This window comes from Penaeus monodon, chromosome 7 (assembly GCF_015228065.2).
Source record: "Penaeus monodon isolate SGIC_2016 chromosome 7, NSTDA_Pmon_1, whole genome shotgun sequence".
NCBI lineage: Eukaryota > Metazoa > Arthropoda > Malacostraca > Decapoda > Penaeidae > Penaeus > Penaeus monodon.
The window spans coordinates 37,017,090-37,028,914 of NC_051392.1; the positions used below are offsets into that span (position 1 = coordinate 37,017,090).

Sequence of the window (11,825 nt, forward strand, 5' to 3'; positions counted from 1 at the left end):
TGTGGCTGACAGTCTTTGATCAAAATACAGTCATCAGATCATGAGGGTAATCTCGTTACTGAGATTGAAGAAATAGGGTTATCTGAGATACCGTTTTTCGCTCTCATCTGGAAGTACCTGATCCGGATTCTAACCTGGTGGTTTGTGGTGACGGTTTATATATTATGTAAGTAAAGGATATGAATACTTTTGTAGAACAGGTTCATTTTAGTTTTTGGTATATCTGATATCAATACACATACTGCAAAATATTAGAAATTGCATAACCAGCTACATGCGTGTAAGCAGCACACATGAACAATTGCGCTTGACCGTTTGTCACCTGCTTTCTCGGGAAACCCCATGACTTGTGCTTGTTTAACCTGGCTCTACTTCACCGCAGTAACAGCAACTGCTGTCGGCTATGGTGATGTCTCATGCAAGACAATAATAAGCAGATTAATCCTCACCTTATTCTTACCCATTGTTTTGGTAGGTTAGATGACTCCTCTTTGCATTTCACAAAAATATAATGCAAAGTAAATGATTTTATGTGTTTTATGGATTTGTTAATAGAATATATAGTGTGAAGAGAACACAGGATGCTCTCTTATTTAATTCTTTATTTCAGGGACTGTACGGGAAGTATGTACCAGACTTAGTGAGGATGATTTTAGCCTTATTTCCGGACTTTACTCCATATAGACCGATATTGCGCAACAAGTTAGTGTCTATAGTTTTCTTCCTGTTTCTTTATTCAATATTAATGTGAAATAAACTGAAAATCCTGCTGATAAAAAAAGACCAAAGCACTGTAAGAAATGGAGTGGAAAGGAAGTCTGAGGGAGCTGAGTTGCCTTTGTCTTCATACTCCCCTTTTTATTTCTTTACTGTATTTTTTTTATCTTTTTTAATATTTTTCCTTAATTACCTCTCATCAGGCATATTGTGTTTGTGGCCACCTGAACACACAGATCCGTATTTTTATAAAGACAAGGATTAACCTGGTCTTTCTGGGCGAGTAAGTATATTGTGCTTTATACACAGTAACTCTTCACTACTTGATAAGGCTTCCGGTGGTGCTTCACAGGGCGATTTCCATTATAAAAGCTTCACTGATTTCTTTTAATCTGGTATCACTCTGAAATATGTTTCTAAGCATATTAAATGTCCAAACCAAAAATGTAGAAAGAGTACAGCGTTTAGGAAGGTTGGGATTGTATGTTCTTTGTGTTCAATCTGCAATGCTACTAGTGATCAGCAATCGGCCCCCACTCTGGATGTTGTATGAACACCTTACTGCCGCAGCCTAAGGCGCGATCCTGAGGGAGTGTTAAGTGAATCCGGCCCTAATGTTTTCTCCGTCTTTCACCAGCAACTTCATACACTTTGTAATTTCTTGGTCTGAATTGAGACATATTTAATGCATAGTGTCATTGTTGATTAATGTGACACCATATCTTTTGTATTTAATTCAACAAAATTGCAGTTGTACTCCGTGTGTGAACTGCGAATCGCCACTCGAAGGCTTGCATCCTGTCCAAGGCCTGGTTCAAGATGGTAGAGAACTTGCTGCGGTAATCATGTTACTTTACTCCTGTTCAGACTTGAGGAAGATTGAACCCTTTCTATGCAATTTTACTTTATTAGTATTTTTTCATGGTGTGGTCTAGTGTAAAGACTCTTACGTAAAGGATTTGAACTTATCATTTCCTTTCCAGATCCATAAAGCACGTGCCTGCATTTTCCTCTCAAACCAAAATAGCAAAGACCAGGAAGGGGAAGACTTAGGAAACATAAAGTTGGCATTAGATGTCTCATGATCCACAGCTTCCCCAGTACTCCTGGAATTGCTTCAGTGCAAGAGCAAGGTTGCTTTCACATACCAGTTGGTACCAGTGAGACTAAGTTCATTTGATATTGTTGATTTACTTGAATAGTTTAGATTCATATGTTAGATTTGTATTTTACAGGAACTCTTTGATGAGGTGTTTCAGCCAAGACCAGAAGACGGCGATGTGAGTGTCTTCTGCTTTGCAGAGTTTAAGCTTAGACTGATGGGCTATTCATGCCTCATCCCTGGATTCTCCACATTACTGGCAAACCTAATTTTGCCAGATAGGGTTGAAGATATCGGCAGTGTACATACATCCGTTAATCTAAGTTCATTGGTGTTTTTGTTAGTAATCAAGTTTCCTAAGGGCTATTGATACATTGGGTTAGCGAAGTTTGAAACTTGTGTCACTTAACTGAATGCTGTATTTCCAGCAGACCCATGACTCGGTGAAATGGGAGAAAGAATACAACTTTGGCAAACCTCCCTTATCTGCATACCCGTTTGTCTAAGTGTTTGAAAACATGACATTGTATGAGGCTGTTGAGTAAGTATTATTTAGAATTGATAATGTTTTATCTATATAATGGACACTGATATAATAAAATAAGACACAAGTATATCCTATTTTCCTTTAACTCTCAACAGATTATGCCACAAGAAGTTGGGGCTCATCCTTTTAGGTATCGAAATTCATGAAGGCAATAATAGGAAGATCATCGTGTATCCTAGCAATCCATGTGTGGTCATACCACAAAATACTGTGGGATACTTTTGCACTCGGGGAATTGAGATTCTTCAAAGGTTGGTACTTCTCTCCCTCCTTTTCTTTCTCGCTTTCTCCTCTCTCTTTTTCTTTTGCTTTTTATTATAGTTTGTTAATGAGACTATCATGTGGATGATTGTGGATATCTTAATTCTATTTTTTTCTGGGTAAAGACCATAAGCTATCTTAGAGCCTAACCAGACTTGTTTCATAATAGACATAAATATATATATAGTACTTTAATTGGGTCTGATAGAAGTTTGTTTACTTAGACTCTAAGACTATATTTATTTATACAGTAAATGTTAGTTAGTTATGAGACATTTTTATGGCAGTTGCATTTTAAGCTGTCCTGAACCCTCCAACATTCATGTTGTGCTGGAGACTTTGTAGACTCCATCTTGAATAATTTTCTTTGCTCATGACGGGATCTTGTCAAGAAGGGTGAGTGACTCTTGGCTGCACCTGCCCAAGCAAAAATTTAATTCTCCATTGTAGAGTGGATCTGAGCCTTGTACAAGGTTTCTCTCCCTCTAGCATTAAAAAGCCACACCATTCTTCTTAGTGAAGTTTCCTGAGTGCTTTCCTCATAGTATTTTCTTTGAGTTTGAAAGGTCAGCTTTTTGTTGTATGTGATGCCAAGGACCTGCCACCTACCCACACTACAAGGCCTGCAAGTCTGTCATTGATTGTTTCAGTAACTAGCATCGTTTTTCTGCTGTAACTGGCAGATATTGTCAAGTCTGGAAAGACTTCTGTTTCAGGTACGAGATTTAGCAGGTCACTCATATTGATGTATTTGGCACTGTCAGTGCCAAATACAAGTAGTTTCTCTGTGCCACATATGGCTGAATGCTCCCTCTGTGTCTGACGGTACCACACTGGCACTGTGGCTTTTGCCTAGTTCTGCACTCCTGACAGATGTCATAAGCAAGTGGAGGTTAGAAGCTGTGTTCCTTCTGGAATCTATACTGGCAGCGGCATCGCAGGTGGTGTTTCTGTAGGTGTTACGTGAATTGCATACTTAATATCTTCTCCAGTATTTCACTAATGGTAGACTTAAATGACACTGATAGTTCCTGACATCTGCTTTACTTGATTTCTTGTGAATTGGAACATTACTTGTTCTCCATTTTAGTGGCCACTTAATTAGGCTGATGAAAACTGTTATTAATTAATGTGGCAAGTGGCTGAGATCATTCGTCATCACATCTGTGGAGCACGCGTGGACTTGGGTCATCTTGACCTACAACTTTTGTTTCCTTGAGGTCCCTTAGCAATCTTGATACTTCTGGACTTTATGTTCAGGATGGTTAATTTCCCCATTATTAGTTCAGAAGAGTTTGGTGGTCAACAATGAGGGTCAGGTACTTGCATCTTCTGAGCAGTGTTTTACTAGTGCCTCTGTACTGAGGCTCTCTCTCTCTCTCTCTCTCTCTCTCTCTACTCTCCTCTCCTCTCCTCTCCTCTCCTCTCTCCCTCTCCCTCTCTCTCTCTCCCTCTCCCTCTCTCTCATCTCCCTCTCCCTCTCTCTCTCTCTCTCCCTCTCTCTCATCTCCCTCTCTCTCTCTTATCTCTCTCTACTTCTCTCTCTCTCTCTCAAATATCTATCTATTCATTGCTGTATCTAAACCTCTTGCTCTTTCTCCCCGCTGAATGTGTCTCATTCTCCCTTCCTCCCTTTTTTTAACAGAGTTTAAATTATTTGGCTACGACATAAGGTGAATGTAAATGCATTTTAGCATTTATTCTCTCCATAACTTTTTTCTAAGTTAATTTTTCTTTTTTATTTCAAAAGTTCCAAGGACTCACAAAATGCTTTTTCTTATTTTCTTTCTATTCAGAGCTTCGCTCTACTGTGCTTTATGCCACGGCAGTCAGGATGAGGAAGGGCTGTTCGATGTCCCTTGTAAATGTGATGATCGTGGTAAGTATTTGTGCATCAATATTTCCAGATTTGGTTATGATTCTGCAAGTTGTTAAAAGGGACGTTTCTCATTAAGTAATGTTATTTTTCTACACTTTTTCGCTATCTTTTATCTTTACAGGAAAGCGACAGCCGAATGTTAAGGCCCAGGATTCTAAAAAGTATGTTTTTTCTTCTTCTTCATAGAATTGTCTGGAATGATTTTGATTTGTACGTTTTTTGTTTTAAAGGACAGTAAATTAAGACGTCAGTTAACTAGAGTATGAATACTTACTAAACTCGTATTTTCTCTACAGGACCTCACGCTGTGCTTCTGATGCTGGACCTGCAAGAACTTTACTGACAGAAGTTGAGAATTGTGTTGGCTCCTCAGAGAAAGATTTTGATGATTTCTTACTGGTAAGGCCTTCGTTGGTTCTTAATAAGCATATCCTATGATTGTGTTTCGTATATATTAGTGGTCTGCAATTGATTTGTTTCCACATCCCATTCATTTTTCTCTTCTTGCCAAGACACAAGACGAGCTGAGTTCTTTTGATTTGCGCGGCCATGTAGTCGTCTTCATCATAGCCAATCAAGAGTCACCAGCCATTGGACTCAAGAACCTATGCCAGCCTCTGAGGTCCAATTGTGTCCATCCCTCTCACCTTCACAGGATCATCATCATCGGACCACTCGACTACCTGAGGAAAGAATGGGTCGAGCTACGGGGAATCCCAGAAATTTATTTTGTTATTGTGAGTAATTCAGCAGCTTTTGATGGATGCAAAAGTAATGCCTCATGGTTCGCCTTCTGCATAATTTAGATTCATTCTTTTGACTCATATTAGTTCCTGAGTGGAGAGGTCATTCTAGACATATGCATGAAAACATGTGCATCTCATGAGGTTTGTCATTATTCATTAACTTTGAAGTTGCTATACTTTTTTTATTTTTTTCCATTTTCAAATTGTATGTCTTTGCTGTACTAACTGTGGAGCAAAATAAATTAAAATAATTTTGTGCAGGTTATCCGTGGGCCAAAGAAATCCTACAGGTTGTGAAACTGGCCTCTTGCCAGATGTGCGTCCTCCTCAGTGGCAAACCAGAGAAACTGGATTCAAGATTCGACTTCACATTCGAAATGCTGAAGACGATTTCGAGTCGGTTAGTCCGCACCAGGAACATGGCGGCTATGAGTGAGTACAATTGATTCTTCAGGGAAACTGTGATGTTAGACATTATTAAAAAAAATAATAATGTTAACCCAGAAGAGAAGGTACATTGATTCTTGTTTTATCATCTAAAATATTTTACAGTGTATGACCCATGGACGGACAATGCAACTTCTGTCAGAGGCTTCCTGTTCTAGTTAGCCGTATTACTGATGAGCGATGACACCAGTCAGTGACACCCTTGCAGTGGCGGTAGGACAGACAATTCCTCCTGCACTCTTTCACTCCTTTGCATATTTGGTAGGATTCTTTTGAAGTGTCTCCTACAGTAATTTTTTTCGATATCAGTGGTATATGTGTATTGCTGAATTTTTTATATTTACCTTTCTATTATCTTTTACCCAAAATAAATGTTTATTATTAATTATTTGATTTACAGAACTATGGCAGGTCAGATGTCCTCAGTTTCGCATGCACACTCATGCAAGGCGGACTATCGCCCAAATCCCTTGTGGAACAAGGGTAAGACAGTGTTCTATTTTCAGAACCTCTCGATAACGGCAAGATGCAAGTGATATTTTCTAATATAAACTAATATCAAGGAATTGGCAGTTGGTAAGTTCGTATTTTCTCATTGACTGTTTTCTCTCCTCAGTTATGATGAGGTTCAAGTAGATACTAGATCCTGTAGATCTAAAGGATGAGGCAATCAACAGCAGAGGAACATATGAAGAAGTCTTCCGCAATGCCCTGCATAGCAACATGCTATGCCTTGGACTCTACAGGCAAGTCAACTTGAGTGTTTCTGCTGCAATTTATGATATATGAAGGCCTGTAGAGCGTATTCTGACCTGGGCCAGTACAGATTGAAAAGGGTAAAGAGGGTGAGTAAATGGGGTAAGGCAGGAATTAGCCAAAGAGAAAAGGGGCTAGGAAATAGATCAAAAGAGGTTACAGTCTGTGAGAACGGAAACTGCGAGATGGTGTAGAAGAGGTATCTTGAAACAAACAACAAGTGATAGGTATAATGGGTGTCGGGAGAAGTAGAACAAGACTCGGGAAATGAGACAAAGGATGGGGGGATGTACCAGGAAAAGGAGGGTCCGGGGAAGGGCACTGTGACAAAATGGAGTTACTTGTGTGTCCATGAGGGAGCAGAAGGAATGACAGGGAAGGAAGGGTGGTTAATTTAAATGGAGCAGGGCGGGGGGGTGTTGAGAGGGAGTGGGAGGAAGGGGTGTAGGGGAACAAGATAAGGGGAGGATGGATGTCGGCAGTTGCTTGAATTGTAGAAGCAATGATAACAGATTGGTGTGTAGATGATGGCTGGACATGTTTTTGGGGCCGTGATTAGAAAGTCTGAAATGTCCTCATGGGTATCTGAAAGGGAGTTGATTGGGGAGGTCTTCCCCTCATAAGAAAAACTTTTCAGAAGAGGGGGCAGACGTCTGAGGTACAGAGGAAGAGGTAGGTGTAGGGGAGGATGTGCTAAAAGATGGGGTGGATCACTAGATTGTCTGTTGTGGTAGGCGATGAGAGGTAGAGATTGGAGTGTCTGGATTTAGAATGGTTAAAGATTTTGACTGGGAGAGGGAGGAGGTAGAAGTGGGAACGTAAGGAATAAGAGATACAAGGGGAGATATAGAAACATCTCGGAGAGAAGGGAAATCAATATCAAAACGTTGTTGGCGTGTTTCCTGCCTGGCCTTGCGCGAAGTGAGGCCTAGTTCGAATCTGGGAACTGCTGCCTCAGATTCAAACTTGTAGGTAGGGCAGCTCTTACAAAATACATTTTGTGGCCCACCACAATTGGCACACGTGTGAGAATGTGCAGAGCAATTTGAATGGCCAGTGACAGGTTGAGCCAAAACGCCTACATTTCTAACATTGATGGGGAGAGGGACTGAGAAGGCCTCCCCCAATAACTTCAAAGGGAGGTCATGTCTGCAGATGTAATCTTGGCATTATTGATGTAGGACATTTGGCAGCCTCTGGTAGGCTTTAGTTAACGAGGCAGGTAAGCAGGTCGTTTTCATAATCTGAGCATTCTTTGTCGTTGACAGTTCAATCTGTTGGGGAGGTGAAAATAGTTCCTGTACAAGTGTAAGGGAAGAGTGAGGTTGGGCAGGAATAGGTTGTCAGTGAGTGAGTCATGGGAGATAATGCACGAGTTGGGTCTCTGATGTAACTGTAACACAGCATGAGCAGTCAGGAGGACTGCAGAAGGAAACTTTGCGTACTTGTTTTTTTTAGAGGAGGATATTATCAGGGTAAGATGCTGTAAGGGGAGTCGCAAAAAAATCAATTCCAGTTGGCTGGGCTTAAAAGAGTATTCAAAAGGTTTATAAAGGTGATGGTAGCAGAAGGACGAGGACAGGAGAAAGATGGAGTGGTTTTGAGTGAGGTGTTACTGCTGACCATAAGCATGAAGGGGAGTAACATGGGAGGTGGTTGAAAATGAAGAAGAAAGTGGAGGAGGAGATGGAGTGGAGTATGTTGGGAGAAAGATAGGAGTGTTTTCTGAAGGTTGGGTAATGACTTGGGTGGGTGACTTGGAATGGACTCAACTTACAGCAGATATTGTAAAGAAAGTAATGGTAATTCAGGCTACTGAAATCTGGCATCCCGTTCCCCGTCGGTTAAGGATGTATTCTAACCAAAAACCCTGGTGTTTTTCCCCTTTTAAAAAAGCAATTTTACAAATGTTTTTAACATATACCTCTTTCCCTAATGCTTACTGCGCTGAAGGGAAAATAAAGTGACTTCTTTTTATTTTTTTTTAAATTTCCCAGAATACCCTTTTTTCGGGGGATTTCAGGTTGGACAACATAAATTCATGTCAAAAGCCCTTTAATGAGTATTTTTCCCCTTAAAAAAAATTTTCGGGGGGCTGGAAGATAGTTGTCATTTGGCTGAAAAAAAAAATGAAAAACATGGTGGCATAGTGTTTTACTTAGTGGGTGGTTCGGGAAATAAAAAAAAAACAGGGGAACTGGAAACACCCAGAAAAAGTGAACGTAAATAAATACTGGATTTGGGGTTTCCCTTTCCCAAATTAAAACCAATATAAAGGGCCTCGAATTTTTTAACTTTTTTTCTCTAGGAAAAGGTAAAGGAAATATGTTTTTATATGTGTATGTGTGAAAACTGAAAGTTTTTACTTACTGTCTTTACAGAGAACGGGGAAGGGAAATTTTCTTTGGGGTACGTGTTTTAAAAACCCTGGGGGAGGAGACCGCCCTCTACCACACTGACCTCGTTTTCGTCCTGTCCCCGAAAAAATCGAAGAAAAAAACCTTTGGGATCTTCTAAACATTTTTAAAAATGTAATACTGATAAGAAAGGAAAGTATCAGCATAGGCATGAAGTTAGTTTTTTTATATATATTAATTTATCATCATTATTGAAATTTTTCCCTGCCCTTCATCTTTTGTCATTATTGAGTTTACTTTTTAAATTTGTAATACCTTTGGTCTTCGGTTTTTTTTTTTTTTAATTAACCGTCATGACAATGATGATATACTTTTTTGATGACTCGAAAACCGGCGTCACAAATAAAACCAGCTTTTTTAAATGAAATCTTTCGGTTTTTTTTTTTTTTAAAATTCTTTCTGATGTAATGTAATATTATATTATTTTTAAAATATAACGTTTTTCTTTTACGAATTTGAAAATACAAAAACGATACTATTGACATAAATAAATTTGCCCTTTATTCAGGTACATCCCTGAGGGGAAACCGTTTTGGGGCCTTTTGAGGCTGTAAAAATGTCGGGGTTTCCGGAAGGGGTTTCGTGCACTCGGTCACCACAAAAATCCCCCACTTGGGGAAAGGGGAAAAATCTGAAGAACCATGGAGCACCTAATCCATACCCTGTTTTTGCGCCACTATCGCATTTGTAAAGAGGGTACCTACAGTTTTTTCAACACAAAATGACAAAAAAAAAAACTCGGGGATGATCTACACCACCACACCACCCACAGGCACAAACCACACAAAAACCCCCACACACAAACACACCACACACACACACACACAACATCTGTGTGAAAAAAGGAGACTAACGATTTCGGCACAGCACCCCCGGGGTTACGGGGGCGTCAAACGACCTTTGGTTCGGGCCCGGGAAATTTCCCGGCAAAAGGGAAACTTGCAGCAGACTGCGAACATATTATCAAACTCCTTCCCCAGCCCCTCCCGTGACTCCGGATTTTAAAAGAGTCCGCCGAGTAAAGGGAATTTTTCAAGAAAAAACCAAAGGGGACAGAACTAAATTTTCCCAAGGGTTTTTTGATCGAGAACCTTGGGAAGGGAAACTAATGTCCCGGAGACTGTGTTTGGGGAATTTTTTAAACTAGCACGGGCGCGGCGAAGAAGCCAGCTGACATGGGTGCTTCCCAAAAGGAAAAGCAAAGGAAAGGGGGGGAAACAGGCCAACCCCCGTTTTCAGGGGCCCAGTCATCAGGAAGAATCCAGCGGCAATCGCTTCTCCAACAGGACCCCCTGACCCCTATGCTAGCCCTGCTTAATGAGGGTGTATAAAGGGTTCTGATTTCAACCCCTACTGTTTTTTTTGTGTTAAAAATTCCCTTTAAATTAAATTTTTGTGGATTTTCTTAAAAACGGTGTAACATTTATTTAATTTTTAAAAAAAAAAGGTGAATAGTTTTAATGGCCCATCCTCTTTACTTTTCCCAAAAAAATTTTGGGGATTTAGTTTTGAGGAAAAATGAACAAAAAGTCCCTTAAAAGGGAAAAATTTCTTTTTTTATATCAATTTCACTTTCATCTATTTATTATTTTTTTTCAACTGATTAAATTTTTTTTTATTTTCTTTTGTATAACATATACCCTTCTGTTGATAAAACGTTTAGAGTTAGTTTTTTAGGAAAATGAACAAGGAAAATTTTTAAGGAATATTTCTTGGGGTTTTTTTTCGAAGTACACTTGCATTTTGTATTTATTTTTTCCACCGGATAAAACACTTTTATATACTTTTTGTTAAAATATTTTTTTAAGGAAAAAAAAATCTAAGTGGGAAAATCACATTTTTTTATGATATATATAACCTTCCTATAAATTAAATAAAATTGGGAAATTTTTTTATGAAATTTGAATTACCTTTTAAAAAAATTTGGCAATGACATAACAGTTTTTATCAAAATGATGAAAAAATGCTAGGCAAATTGTATCCCTCATATATACGTTTGTGTGTATGTATAAAGTGTTGTTTATATACACATACACATGAATTTAGACCTTTTACTACTGTCGGTATTTTTTGGGTATCCTTCATGTATTATATATATATATATAATATATATATTATAATATATATATATATAATATTATAATATATTCATTTTTTATTGTTCAAAGCCCCTTCATGTAAATTTATTTTTCTTATCAAACTCTAAACCCCAAGTAAAAATTTACCTTGAAATACAACTGAATCCCAACTCCCCTTTTTTTAGACACCTGTTTTTTTCCCATTTTAAATGGCGCTTCCATACATATTTACCGTAAACCAACCTTTACGGGGCCTGGGCCCCCCCTTTTCAGCAATACCCCTTATTTTATAAATAACAGCAAAAAAAAACACTCTCACAGAGCCTAAAATCTATTAGCATTGGTCCCCTTTCATGATAAAATGAATTTTCTAAAAACTTCTTTGCTAATAATGGGTCCCCATTTATTATTTGAAAAAATAAAGGTTTTTCCTTTGTAAAAAAAATCACAAATAAACCCTTTGTATCATCTGTTAAAAGGGATCATAATTTAAAAACTACCATTTATGGGAAAATTTACTTCGAAGTCAAAAAAAATTTAAAAAAGCCCCTACAAAACAATTCCCGCAAAAAAAATTCATTTTTTTTTTTCAGTATTCTAACCTTTGAAAATTTTTTAAAAACACCCTACGAGATGCCACTATAACTTGTGTTTAATGTAGTATATCATTTACCTGTCCTGACTGCCAATCAGGTAGGGGGGTCCCCTCACGGTGGTTAGTCACCGAAAATTTGAACAAAAAGGAAATCTTTAGCTGAGCACCTCTTTCTCGGCCATAAGAAGCCTCTACCAAAACCACTCCTTTCTCCACCACAGACTTTAAAAATTCTCCCCTCATTCCTCCCCCTAGACCCATGACTCGGAATTTTTGTTGA

The 11,825-nt window shown here is 38.7% G+C and overlaps 1 pseudogene; it reads left to right on the forward strand.

Moving 5' to 3' along the window:
- Positions 1 to 10,203, forward strand: part of LOC119575625 — an 11,039-nt pseudogene extending 836 nt beyond the window's left edge.
- The last annotated feature ends 1,622 nt before the right edge of the window (positions 10,204 to 11,825 follow it).